Genomic DNA, 13,577 nt, shown 5'->3' with positions numbered 1-13,577 from the left:
CACCCCAGCGAAGATCAACCAATACTTTCATTTGGACACAGCGCAGTGCCCCCGCTGTAGGCTTGTGGACGCGGGCCTTTTACATATGTTATGGGACTGTCCACAATTGGGGACATATTAGGTTGATGTAATGGCATTATTATGCAATATTACGGAACGGCAGGTTACTCTGGACAAAGGTACCTGCCTATTACGTTGGTTCCCCCACACTAGCAAGACTAAAATAACAAGTAAATTCTTGGATTTGGGACTGGTATTGGCTAAAAGGGAAATCACACTCCACTGGAAAGATGCGGGAGGGCCAAATTTTGCTAGATGGAAAGCTGCGCTGCTTACATGGACAGGGAGTGAGAGTGTAATTCGCCTGCAACAGGCCCAGAGGTCCCGTAATGAGAAGGCACTAGATGCAGCCCGGGCGTGGGAGGCCCTAGTTATTGAATTGAAGGCTGTAGATGAGGACTCTGGATCAGAACTGAGCATGCATTCAGGAGGTGGGACTTAGTGGAGGATTGCGCCAATATACGAGATAGAATGGATGAATGCGCCCCCTTTCCTAATGTAGTCATGCTCTTCTATACTGATATATGTATGGTACCCTGTACAGTTATGTTGCTCCAACTGGTTACAGAGATAAGTTATGCTGTGATAAGCGACACGCTGGTGGGGGAGGGTGGACTGTGGGAGGGAAACAGGAGTGTAGAGTAGTTGATTTCACACTATATAGCTCTACAGCACATTAATACCTATGTTGCAGTCGAATTTCTTGCTATTATTGTAGAGGTGTCGAGGCTATGTAGGTGCTGATTAACGGTTGATTTATACTTATCCTGGCCTTTACATTGACTGTATTGTTACATGCCGTATGCTTTTATCATTTTTGCGATGAAACTGAAGAGCCTGTCTGAATGTAATTAACTACTGGGCTTGTTGTTTGCGGTTGAAAATCAATAAACAGATTTTTTTTAAAAATGGTTACCAGACTAATGCATGTGGAGAAAATTACTTCCAGCTGTTTAGACTTTTTAAAGTCTTATATAACCACTGCTACCATTCTTCCTATGCCTAACACTGGAGAGGTTTCTACAAAGGTTTTACCTGTTCCTTCTCAAATAGCGGGTGTTCATCCTATACCTCAGATCAATGCTGGAGACATTATTACTTTGCATGTAAATCGCAAAGCGGGTGGTCACACAATATTACATGGTCCCATTGGAGGTATCAATACTCTTTCCATGTCTCGCCACACATTACAACCCTCACATTCTAACACACAGCACTGCAGCGATTTATCGTTAGGTAAAGTGGGCAGGAACTGTAATGTGTTAGAACTACCCACTGAAGCGATACCTTATGTCATAATTCTGGCAAACTTACCCATTCTTCTAGGGGTTGAAATAGAATCCTGGAAATCATTGACAAATAAGTCACAAAACTGGTTGGGAAATAAAACAGGTCTTGCAGGGGCACTTTTTGACAATTTTAAAATGGCAAAAATGGTACAATGGGTTGGCAAGGGCTCAAAAAGATTACCAGGTGATTGTATAGTTCTGTCTTTTAAATTACCCAGTTTAGTGGATACAATACTGCACAGAACTAGATCTCGTTACTCCAAAGGTTGGTTCTACCACTTGGCTAATTCTATTGAATAGGTCACGTTACAACGCATGCGCTACACCACATGCCATTACCACGCGGTCATTACAACAACCGCGTTGTTACATTGCATACCATTACAACGCAAGTCGTTACAACAACTTGCTGTAGGGGCGCACTGGATATTGGAATAGTATAATTTACTATTCCAACTCCAGTCTGTGCAACATTATGGAAGGTGTTGGATTTTAAATCCAACACCTTCTGCCCCCTACAACAAGTTGTTGTAACAACTGCATTGTTTTGTTTTGCGATGTACCAATGCGGTCATTGTAATGACCGTATTGTAATGGCATGCGATGTATCGCATGCGTTGCAAACGATGTTTCCCCTTCTATCAGTCACCATTTTTTACCAGCGGTCAAATTCTGCCCGTTAGACCATCTCCACTATACAATTATAATCCCTGCATTTCATTCTAACATTCCAATTTACAACCGCTTTGATAGACTAGCATCGATAGATGCTGTCGGCTGACTTGCGGTATATCCATCCAGGTTGTCATTTCCAGTAAGGATGGTACCATAATGAATAGCAGGACTTCACCATATTCCTTATTAAAACCAGATGAGTCCCTTGACAGGTCTAGTTCCTCCACTCTTTCTCCTTTAAATAACATGGCTGATTGTTTTATTTTAAACTCATGCTCCTATTATAATTTCCAACAATCGCCCTGTAGTATTTATTTTGGAACGTGGAAGGATTATGTGGAAAGGTCAGCATTACAGAATGGGTGGATTTTGTAACCAAATCCCAGATTTCATGCCTTCAGGATACCTGGGGCTAGATGTAGGTAATTTAGATTTACCGATTCGAAAATACCGAATTTTACCGATTCGGTATTCTCGAATCGGTAAATGCAAAGTAGGTAATTATCCGGTAAAAAATACGGAATCGGTAAGATTTGGTATTTACCGAATCGGTAATTGCCGATTCTGTATTTGCCATTCATTCCTATTGCCTGTAGGCCCATAGGAATGAATGGCAAATACCAAATCAGTAATTACCGATTCGGTAAATATCGAAAAATTCAAGGGTGGCCGGGTGTCACTTTGACACCCTGTTGCACCCCTGATTAGTGCTGGTGTGCACATGTGGCATACATACATGCCCTAAGGGCATGTATGTCTGTCACATGGCACAGGTGTAAATGCACATTTATGCATTTACATAGGAATTCCTTATTTACCACCAGGACTGGCTACCGGGCAGTTGTGTGTGCTGCCGAGCTGGGGCCTAATTTCTCTGTGGTGGGGGCTTATTTCGTTGATGGGGACCTGCGTGCGATATGAAATAAAAAAAGCAAAACGCAGGTTCCCATCAACGAAATTAGCCCCCAGCACGGCAGCACACACAACTGCCCGGTAGCCAGTCCGGCCCTGTTTACCACCAACTAATAGTTGGTGGTAAATAACGAATTCTTAAAGCCCAGAAGCACTGTTTACAGTGCTTCCTACATCTCATTTACCGATTCGGTAAATACCGAATCGGTAAATACTGATTCGTTATGTACCGAATCGGTAAAATAACCTCTTACATAGGAAAAGGCTTTTACCGGTCGGTAACGGTCGATTTCGGCCGTTACCGACCGATAAAAGCCTATCTTTATCTGGCCCCAGGTCTGTTGAGCCTATAAACATCAATGGGTATAGACCTTCCATGTATCAGCAAGCAGTGTGTACGAAACATGGTAGAGAAAAGGGTGGATTAGCTGTATATTTCTCTACCTATCTGCTTTTCTACTATGTATCCAGTGCAGCAACCTCACAGTATTTACAATTAGTTATCATTGAAATTTCGCCCCTCTTTAATGTTGTGCTGGTTAATTTTTATTATAACAGTCATCCCGCCAAGTGAACTTCTGACTGTTCTTGGTCAGCTTAAGCATGTCCTTGAGTTCACCTGTAAGAGTGGTACAAAGTATGTTATTACACTTTGGAGGGCGGAGGATGATTTTAATATTTGTTTGTGCCCTTTTATTTCGAATAGGATCTGTGTTTTGATGAACAGCTATGATTGTGATTTATCCCACTTCATTCACAGTGGTTATGGTGATAAATTAACCACTTCGGCGCTGATGACGAGCTCAGCTCGTCATCAGTTGCGCCGCTCACACGCTGATGAGCTGAGCTCGTCATGTAACGCGGCTTTTTGAAAAAAGCTGCGCAGCGCGCATGCGGTTAAATGAAATGTTATTTAAATATGATCGTGCCTTTTGCAATGAACCTTGTGTACCCTTTGCAGCATTCGAGTGTACTTTTAATGGCAGAGGGGAATATATTGTTATTGAATACATATTATCCTCCTACAAACATTCCTCATTGATATCCAGTTTTACCACACACACTGTCTCTTTAAGTGATCACTATCCACAAAGTATAGCTTTTAATCATAATCACTTGATTTGTCAAGTTAAGCCTGTTACATCACGCCTGGTTGACAATATAGAGATTGCCACACGCTGTCAGGAAGTAACAATGCATTCTTACCTTGAAGTCCGCACTGTTGAGATTCGCAGAGGCGTTATGCACCAACCGCCCAATACCCTACCTTATAACTGTGTATTAAATAACCACTAGGATGTTGCAGTAGGGTCCAAGGAGGAAGGCCTTGGGTTTGGACCCTTTTATGTTCCTAGTTATCGACCTGCGAGGCAACCAGATAACACTAGTCAGTTTGGTCTTGTATTCCTCTTTAGTAATCACTATACACACTCTACGTTAATTGCAGGGGCCTTGAGGTTTTTATCCTACCTGCGTTCAACTATTCTTAGTCCAGCGTCTGGAGAATGACAACTTCTTCATCAGTAGTCCTGGTTGTAATCTCTGGAATTACATCTGATTGGTTTAAGGGCAAATACCAACAGAAAATATTAGTAGTTTCTTTTATGTGTCTATGAATAAACAAAACATAACATCAGCTACCACCACAGTTAAATATTACAGTTGGCTTTTAAATTGAATACGTTGATTTTACCATACTTAAGAAGCCAAATCACCAGTACACTGTTCTTCGTGCTTTATCCTTTTTTTAAAAATAATAGTCTCTAATAGTCTTTGCCAAACAAAATACTAAAGTTCAACCTTATTGCTAATTTCTGTTCTCTTACATTTCTTTCTTGTCTTTCTAAAAATTATGGTTTATATATTAAAATCTGTTCTTACTTGCAATGGGTACCATTTTCAAGTTGTGCTTCTTTTTGTTTTTGCAGCGTTTTTCGAAGGCAGAATGAAGTCCAGGGATCGCGTTGCTGTTGCCTATGAGACAACTATCGGAGCAGCAGGAACACAGGTAAGGGTCACCATGCACGTACTCTGAGTTTCCGGAAGGCTAAGCACCTTCCAGAACAGAGGTGTTGCATAACCACTTGGCTGCTAAGGGGTTTTCCCCTCCTCTGCTGCATATTTATGAATCCCATTATACATGACGAGTTGACCTTGTCATGAGCACAGATCCAGTGTGCCTCATGACGAGTTCACCTTGTCATTAGCATGCAAGTGGTAAATAGTCATGCCACACCCAAGATGGCGGCTGCTATGTCCCGACAGAAAGTTTGGCGTCCTGACGTCACTATTTGTTACAGCAAATGCGTGAGAACTCACTTTTATTTGATTGTATTTTATGTTGCGTTTTTATATAGCGCGTACTTTACCCGAAGGTGTCAGAGCGCTTCACAATAGGAACAGAATTGATACATGAGGAGAAAATTACAAGTGAACTAATTACAAAAGCAAACGTTAAGTTACATGAGGCAAAAGTTACAATTGTGAGCAAACAAATACAAGAGGTAGCAAACGGTACATTACAGGAGGAAAAAGTGACATGTGTGCAGGTTACACAAGCGTACAAAGTATTGTATTGTATTGTAATTGCATTTATATAGTGCTTACTACCCCTGACGAGGCGCTTTTTCGGCGGTTAGCGCGCTATTCTGGGACCCATAGAGGATTAGTGTTGAATTAGTATAGTGAAACATGCAAGTACATTTTAAGTGGTGGATAGGTTAGTCAGTTACTTGGATTTGGAATGATAGCGGAAGGATAGAGGAGGACAAAGGTTTGTATTTATTTATCGCTCGCTTGTTGACGCACGCTATTCAGGAAGCCTATAAAGGATTAGTTGTGAATTAATATGGTGAAATATGAGGTAATTTCAGTGGTGGATATTAGTCTGTTACTTGAAGTGAGAAGGATAGCGGAGGGATAAAAGGGGAAGAAAGATGGGTGTTGAAGCGCTTTTCTGGCGAGTAGCACGCCACTCCGGAGCCCATAAAGGATTAGTGTTGAAAATTAGTATAGTATAAATATGAAGAAATTTGAGTAGTAGATATGTTATTCAGTTATTTGGGCAGTATATTAGTATAGTTGAATATGGAATATGGAATTTGAGAAGTGAACATGTTAGTCTATTAATTTTGATTGAAAAGGATAGTGGAGGGATAAAAAAGAGTGAAGTATTTCTTTTTTTTTTTTTTTTAGGTCTTAGCAGTAGGAAGAGGCTTTTGGATGAGTAAAAATGTGTTTTGGAGGGAAGGAGTCAGAGGGGAGAGTTTAGAAAGGTTTGTTTTAGGGGATCGGTGTAGTAAAAAGAGGTGTCAGATGATGCAAGGAGGGGTAGAGCAGGAGAGAGTCTAGAAAGGGTTATTTTGGCGATCATAGTAGTGGTATGGGGTTTGGGATAAATGAGAGAGTGGATGTAGAGGATATATTGATAGATGTATAGGATGAGAGATAGGGTAGTGCATTAGAAGGAGTAGTAGAAAGAAGTTTGAGATGAGTCAGAAGGTTGGGCTAGAGATATATTGAGCGAAGTATAGTCTGAGAAATAGGCTAGTGCATTAGAAATGCTAAATTAGAAGAAAGTGATAAATATATAGATCCATAAGTACATTGAAAGTATATAGATACATAAAGGAGGCATGTATATTTAGATTAAATATATTGATAGAGGCACAGGATGAGAAATAAGGTAGTGCATTGGATATGCTTTTTCAGGAGAAAAGTAACAGACACACAGATCCAAGTACATGGAAGGTACATAGATGCACAATGGAAGTATGTACATGTGGACCAAAGATGATTTTTATTTATTGATGAATATTATTATTATTATTATTATTATTACTATTATTATTGTTATTATTATTATTATTATTTTTTTCTCTTAACAACATAATTATTTTACATATTTTATAAAGTAATACACAACGATAGGTACATATCTATAGTGAAAACAAATGCTTATATACAGAGGGATATGCTGTAAATTTCTGTTTCCGTATGGTGCTTATGTGGGGAAGAGCCAGATCTTGAGTAGTTTTCTGAAGATAAGGTGGTTGTCGGTGGGTCTTATGTTGGGGGGTAAAGAGTTCCATAGTTTGGCTACTTGAACAGAGAAGGATGTGCCACCCATGGTTTTTTTCTTGTATGGTGGGACTTTGAGGCGAGATGCTCCTTTAGAGCGGAGGTTCCTTTGTTGAATGTGTTTGGAGATTTTATTCCTGATGAAGAGTGGTCCTATTCCATGTATTGGTTTGTGGGTGATACAAAGCAGCTTGAACGTGGATCTTCTGGCAACCGGTAACCAATGCAGGGCTTTCAAGGCAGGGGAGATGTGGTCTCGTGGTTTGATATGCAAGAGTAGTCTGGCAGCCGAGTTCTGAATCCGTTGTAATCTTTTCATGGTCATTAAAGGTGATCCGTGGTAGAGGCTATTGGCGTAATCGAGTTTGGATAGAACAAGGGAGATGGTAGCTTGGACCTTGTGTGGAAATCCCAAATGAGGGAAAATTCGTCGCAGCGTTTTTATAGTAGCAAAGCTTGATCTTGCTAGTTTATCCACTTGGACATTCATCGACAGCTTGGAGTCCATGGTCATTCCGAGGTTTCTTACTTCCTTCGATACTTTAGGCAGTGATCCCAGTTCATCAGGCCATGCGGCAAGCGGGTTGTAATTTTTCCAATCGCCACACATGAGTATTTCAGTTTTTGAAGCATTCAATTTGAATGGTTAGTGCTTGTAGTTCACTAACTCTCCTCAGAGAAGTAGAGAAGTAATAGCTACCAGGAACGCAACCTTTCATGTTAAAAATTGTAGTTCACATTTATGTAGGGTTCGAAGGGAGGTCCCATTAGCTGTGTGAGAACAATGTTTAAATTCCACACAGGTGAAGGTGGTACTCTGGGAGGAATTATTCTCTTTTATAGCAGGTACTCTGAACAGAGATAGATGCTGTCTGTTTTGCAGATATGCTGCTATTGCAGCAAGATGCAGTCGAATAGACGTGTAGGCTAAGTTACATCTTTGGAGGTGCAATAAGTATCCTATGATGTGTTGAATAGGCACGTCTAGGGGATTAATATTGTTGTTGTGACAATATCTTACAAAGCGTTGCCACTTAGCTGCATAACCTGCTCTAGTGGTTGGACGTCTAGCTTCTTTTATGACATTCATGCATCTGGAGGAAGGTTAAGATATCCAAATTCTAGGATTTCAGGAGCCAGATCGCAAGGTTGAGCTGAGCTGGGTCCGGGTGCCTGACCTCTCCACGGTTCTGTTTTAAAAGGCATGGAGACAGGTATAGTTTTTGGTGCGGTACTACAAACAGTTGTAGCAGTGTGGTGTACCACGGTTGTCTGGCCCACGTTGGAGCAACTAGGATGAGGGTCAGAGAATGCTGCTGTAGTTTGCGTACTACTAGTGGCATGAGTGGTAGAGGTGGAAAAGCGTACGCAAATTTGTTTGACCAGTTCATCCCTATCGCTTTGCCTTGGACAGTGGGTGTGGATATCTGGCGGCGAAGCTTGGGCATTTGGCATTTTCGTGGGTGGCAAAGAGGTCTATCTGAGATTGTCCCCACATCTGAATAACTTGCGGATGAAGTTCCCACTCGTGGATCTGTTGTGTCTGCCGACTTAACAGATCTGCTATGGTTTTTTGTACCCCTGGGACATGCTGGGCTAAGAGGAATGTGTTTTGAGGTATAGCCCACGGCCATATGTTTTGTGCTAGATGAGAGTTGCAGGGAGTGTGTTCCGCCTTGTTTCTGTATAAATTACATGGCTGTCATGTTGTCCGTGCGGACTAACACAGCTTTGTTTGATACTTGTGGTTGGAAAGCTTTCAGTGCTAGGAATATAGCTAGTAACTCCAGATGATTGATGTGGAGTAAGTTGTGTTGCGGTGTCTACCTGCCTTGCATGGTGTGCTGTAGTAGGTGGGCCCCCAGCCGGAGAGCGATGCGTACATTGTCAAGATTATCTGAGGAACTGGCTTTAGGAACGGTCGCCCCTTGGAAAGGTTTTTGGTGTTCCACCACTGCAGAGAACGATGAGTCCGACCGTCTACCAATACTAGGTCTGTTAATTGACCCTGAGCCTGGTTCCATTGACGTGATAGGCACTCTTGTAGAGGACGCATTTGAAGTCGTACATGGGGGACTATGAAAATGCAAGAGGCCATCATCCCTATGAGTTGCATGAACACTTGTGCTGGAAGGGAGTGTTGTGGCTGAAACTTTGTGAGAAGAGTTTGCATGCTGGCTATCCTTGCTGGAGTGGGATAAGCTAGCACTGTTGAGGTGTTTATTGTGGCACCGAGGTACTGTTGTACTTTGGATGGTTGCAGATGAGACTTGGTGTTGTTTATTGTGAACCCCAAGTTGTGGAGCAGTTGGATCGTTGTATGAGTGTGTTCCACACACTGGTTGAAACATAGGATGTATGCGATAAGTGTTTGGTAACTGGAAACATATTGCTACAGGATTTATAATATGCTGAACTGGAAAGGGACCAATGAAGTGGGGAAGTAATTTTCTTTTCCCTTTTAACTTCAAATGTTAGGTGGAAAGCCACACTCTATCCCCAATTACATATTGTAGTTGTGTTGAACGATGTTGGTCAGCTACACATTTTTGTGATTCTTTGGCCTTGGCTAAATAATAGTGAGCTTGTTGTTGAATTTCACTTAAGTGTCTATGACATTCGTGTACAGTAGGAACTGATGTATTTGGATGAAGAGTACAGGGAATATCTTTAGGGTGAAATCCTTGAGCAAAAAAAAGTTGAGAAATACCAATAGTGGAGAGTTCAGTGTTATTATAAGCAAATTCCTTGGCCCACAAAATAGCGACCCATTCTTGTTCACTGTCTGCTACTACACAACACATATATTGTTCTATGGTCTGACTTGTGCGTTCAATTAATCCATCAGTTTGTGGATGATAACAGGATAATGGTGGTGCATCCATGTTCAATGTCTTACTCAAAGCCTTCCAAAAATGGTAAATAAATTGAGGTGCATGAGCAGAAATAAGTATGGTAGGCATACCATGCAAACAAATGATATTAGACATAAACGCGTCTGCTAATGTAAATGCAGAAGGAAGTTTTTTTAATGGTATGAAATGAGCCATACGGTAAAGGGTTGTACGACAGTACAACGCGGGCTATTACCACGTGTGCCATTACAACGCTGTTTTTACAAGGCAAGTCGTTACAACGACTTGCGCTGTAAGCGCTGGATAGTGGAATAGTTTAATTTTCTATTCCAACTCCAGCCCACGTTACAGTAGGGAAGGTGTTGGAATAGAAAATTAAACTATTCCTTGTCCAACAGCGCCCTCCAGCACATGTCGTTGAAACGACTTGCGTTGTAAAAGCAGCGTAGTAATGGCAGCGCGTGGTAATGCCCGCGTTGTAAAGGCTGTTCCCCGGGTAAAGTGATCAACCACTGTTAAAATGGTGTTATAGCCTGCTTTCGTTATGGGTAGTTCCACAATATAATCTAATGACACGGTATGCCATGGTTGTGGAGGTATTGGAAGAGGTTGTAATAACCCACAAGGAGGTTTCTGGGACGATTTATATTGTGCACAAATATTACAGGTGTCGACATGCTTTTCTACATCATCAAACATGGAGGTCCACCAGAATTTAAGTTTAATTAACTGTTACGTTTTCTTTACAGCTTGAAGCGCGGCTAATGGTGTGTCATTACTTATTTGCAAAGTTATGCTCTGCAACGCTTGTGTGGGTACAAACAATTGGTTATCTTTCCATAATAAACCATTTTTACACAGAAGAAAATATTCTTGTGGTGTGTGGCAAGCAAGTTCTTGCCTTTTTCTTTCAGGAATTCAGCACTGTCTAGAAGTGCTTGGAAACATTGTGAGGGGAGAATTTGGGGAGGATCACAAGGCTGTTCTTGTACCTGCTCTTCCTCAATATGTGATTAAGGGTCCCCTTTAGAATTCTCTTTTCCTGGAGGTATGTGATGGTGAAATGATAATCATCAAAAAAACAAGGTCCCTCGGAGTTGTCGAGCTGATAAAGCTTTCACAGATTTTAACCACTGAAGATTACGATGGTCTGTATAAATGGTTGTCACGTGGTTACTAGAGACAATATCGACATCTATAGGTTAGCATGAACCCGGTAGCCATGATACTGCTTTTCCGCACAACACTGCATATCTTTATTTTTGCACAACTCTGTTTATGCCTTTCACATGAGAACTCTCTCCTGTGCTCGCCCTCTGCCAGTTCCTGGAGTTTAGTCTGAACACTGTGAGCAAGGTCGATAAACACTGACTCTTGTTATTCTGTTCTGGTCAGGCCCTAGCACTTAGACATAACATACCAACGCAGCTGTTTCTGCTGGAGAATCGTACTTTGATATTATGATGATGCATGTTTAGGTAACACACACTTGGAGAGGGTCCTTTCCAGGGAGAAGAGCAACATGCACCAGTGATGTAGAAATACGATCTATGTCCTAAGGTATGGGATGGTTGACAAAGCCCAGAGATCTTCTATTATATAATAATACTTATGCTTACCAAGGGTAGGGTGGGTAGGCCTCATAGTCCTTTATCCACTGTCTTTAAAAACGATAATGCCCTTTATGATATATGGCCTTGCTTCAATGCCAACTGTATTGATATTATGCATTTTTCTGCTGGTGGTGGCTCGTATACTGTATTTTAGAGTATGTTAGTTAAAATAAATATTTTAAACTAATTTTGTGTTTTTGTCAGAACTTATTGTGGACAAATACGAGAATGTGAGCGCAAAGGTGAATCTTGTTACCACGATTCCTGAGAGATATATGAGTGTTGAGTTCTGGGGTGTGTAATCATTGGTTTCTCCATTTTTGAGTAGGAAAGCGAGTGAGACACTATAGGTAGTCGGTCCTGGGTTTGTGGGCACTAAGGTGGTGGGAAGGCTTAGCCTCTATACACTGAGGTCCCATTTTCCTGCGCATAGTTCTGTGTATGTGCAGAATCCCTGTAACATGGCGCCACCAACGTTTGGTCTGGTACTTATTCTCGGGACCCCTGAGTAGCGCTTGTTCTTGTCCATAATACCCTCTCACCAATTACGGGAGGCGTCCGTGGTGTGAGGGATTTACCTCCTATATTAGCGATTATAGGTTTTTCAAGCTTGGATTTTAAAAGGTTTCATTTTTCGTCTTTCATACCCAGTGTTGTGCTGCCGTTTTCCTTCTTTTCCTCTCTGATAGATATTGGCTCATGCAGTCGCTGCTCATAATCGATCAGCACTGACTGCTCATTTGACTCAACATAGAGTCCCGGCTACAGGGGCAGACATTATCTTTGTGGTTGAAACGAATGCTGCTTTTCGCTTCAAAGTGTTTTATTCTTGGGTTAAGGTCCCGGCGGTGGATGGGAATGATAATTTCTTTCATGAATATGAACATGCCGCGGTTCCCCGGAATTATAGACCCTATCAGTCACTTGAAGTTCCGTTGTCAGCTTGGGAGCACACCATCTGGTTTAATGGCGCCCTACCTCACCCTGTTACAATGGCCCATTTAGGCCCTTTATCGGTCAACGGAGCCACTTGGCCAGTTGAGGTTCCGTGACAATTGTAAGTGATGTTTTCGACTCGCACGAATATGGTCGAGTCTGGTATCTAAGAACCGCAAATGACGAGTTTAGTAAGTGTGCGCAGTTTCGCTGTGCTAACTTAAACCGTTCGTTTGATATGTGGGTTTTTCATCTGTACCCACGGGTTCCATCTTAGATACGGCATCCATTTTGTCTCTTGCCCTCAAGTAGCCAGCGAACGGACACTGTCCGCTTCGTTACCCTGGGACTCTCAAGATATTTGTGGAAGACACATGTTCTTTGTAAATACCTTTTACAATGAGGGGGATGATACTGTAAGGCAGATGGCCCCGCTTGAGGCGCTTCTGCCGTGCCGGTTTATTGTCTCAGCCGTGCATCTCATTAGGCACGTCCCTTTGATGCCTGTATCTCGTGTTTCCCGATACCACCCCTTTTTCACCCTTTTCAATCTCCCACTGTCTCCATCTTCCTCTGCACCTGTCTTTGTCCCTATTTCGATCTGTTTTACTGCCGATTGGAATTCACTAATGTTGGGAAGATGGGTTTTTACAGTTGGGAACCGCCAAATGTTTCCGCACTTATGTTCCGGACTTTATGTGTACCAAAGTGACCAAAGCGACCCCTCTGGGGGATAATTATGGGAACCAGGTTGTAAACTTTTGTGTACCATGTTGTCCTATGAGTAAATTCTGTATAAAAGGAGCGCTCCACAGAACCAATTTGAAGCAGTCTCCCCAAGTTGCACGTGTTGTACTTGTTGTGACTTCTGTGTTCCCTGCAGTAAATAAACCTTGAATCTTTGACGCCGAAGGAAGTGTCCCGTGTCTCTGTAGTTTGTGCGCCGAAACAGGTATCCCATGAAGGTTATAGGTGTTGTTCCCTGGCACCGCTGGTACTTTTAAAAGTCCAGTCCTTCAGTTGGCGCCCAATGTGGGGCGACTTCAGCGGTACCGGTCCAAAGCCTGATGATCGTGAGGAACTTCGTGTGAAATCTCCGAGGGAAGGTGCACCCCGCTTCATCGATCCTGTTGTCGAAATAAGTGGCCCGAAGTTTT

At 42.1% G+C, this 13,577-nt stretch overlaps 1 protein-coding gene across 50 annotated transcripts in view; it reads left to right on the top strand.

The window, feature by feature from the left end:
* NFIX (nuclear factor I X) overlaps positions 1-13,577 on the top strand; it is a 5,476,577-nt gene that overhangs the window by 665,029 nt on the left and 4,797,971 nt on the right. For all 50 annotated transcript variants that reach the window (XM_078684524.1, XM_078684487.1, XM_078684527.1 and 47 more), the window contains one exon: positions 4,865-4,944. The gene's annotated coding sequence lies outside the window, so the exon portion shown is untranslated. The remainder of the gene's footprint in view (positions 1-4,864; positions 4,945-13,577) is intronic.

Source organism: Lissotriton helveticus, chromosome 1_1 (assembly GCF_964261635.1).
Source record: "Lissotriton helveticus chromosome 1_1, aLisHel1.1, whole genome shotgun sequence".
Classification (NCBI taxonomy): Eukaryota; Metazoa; Chordata; class Amphibia; order Caudata; family Salamandridae; genus Lissotriton; species Lissotriton helveticus.
Note: the sequence above shows the minus strand (reverse complement) of the source record. Positions and strands in the feature narration are given on the sequence as shown.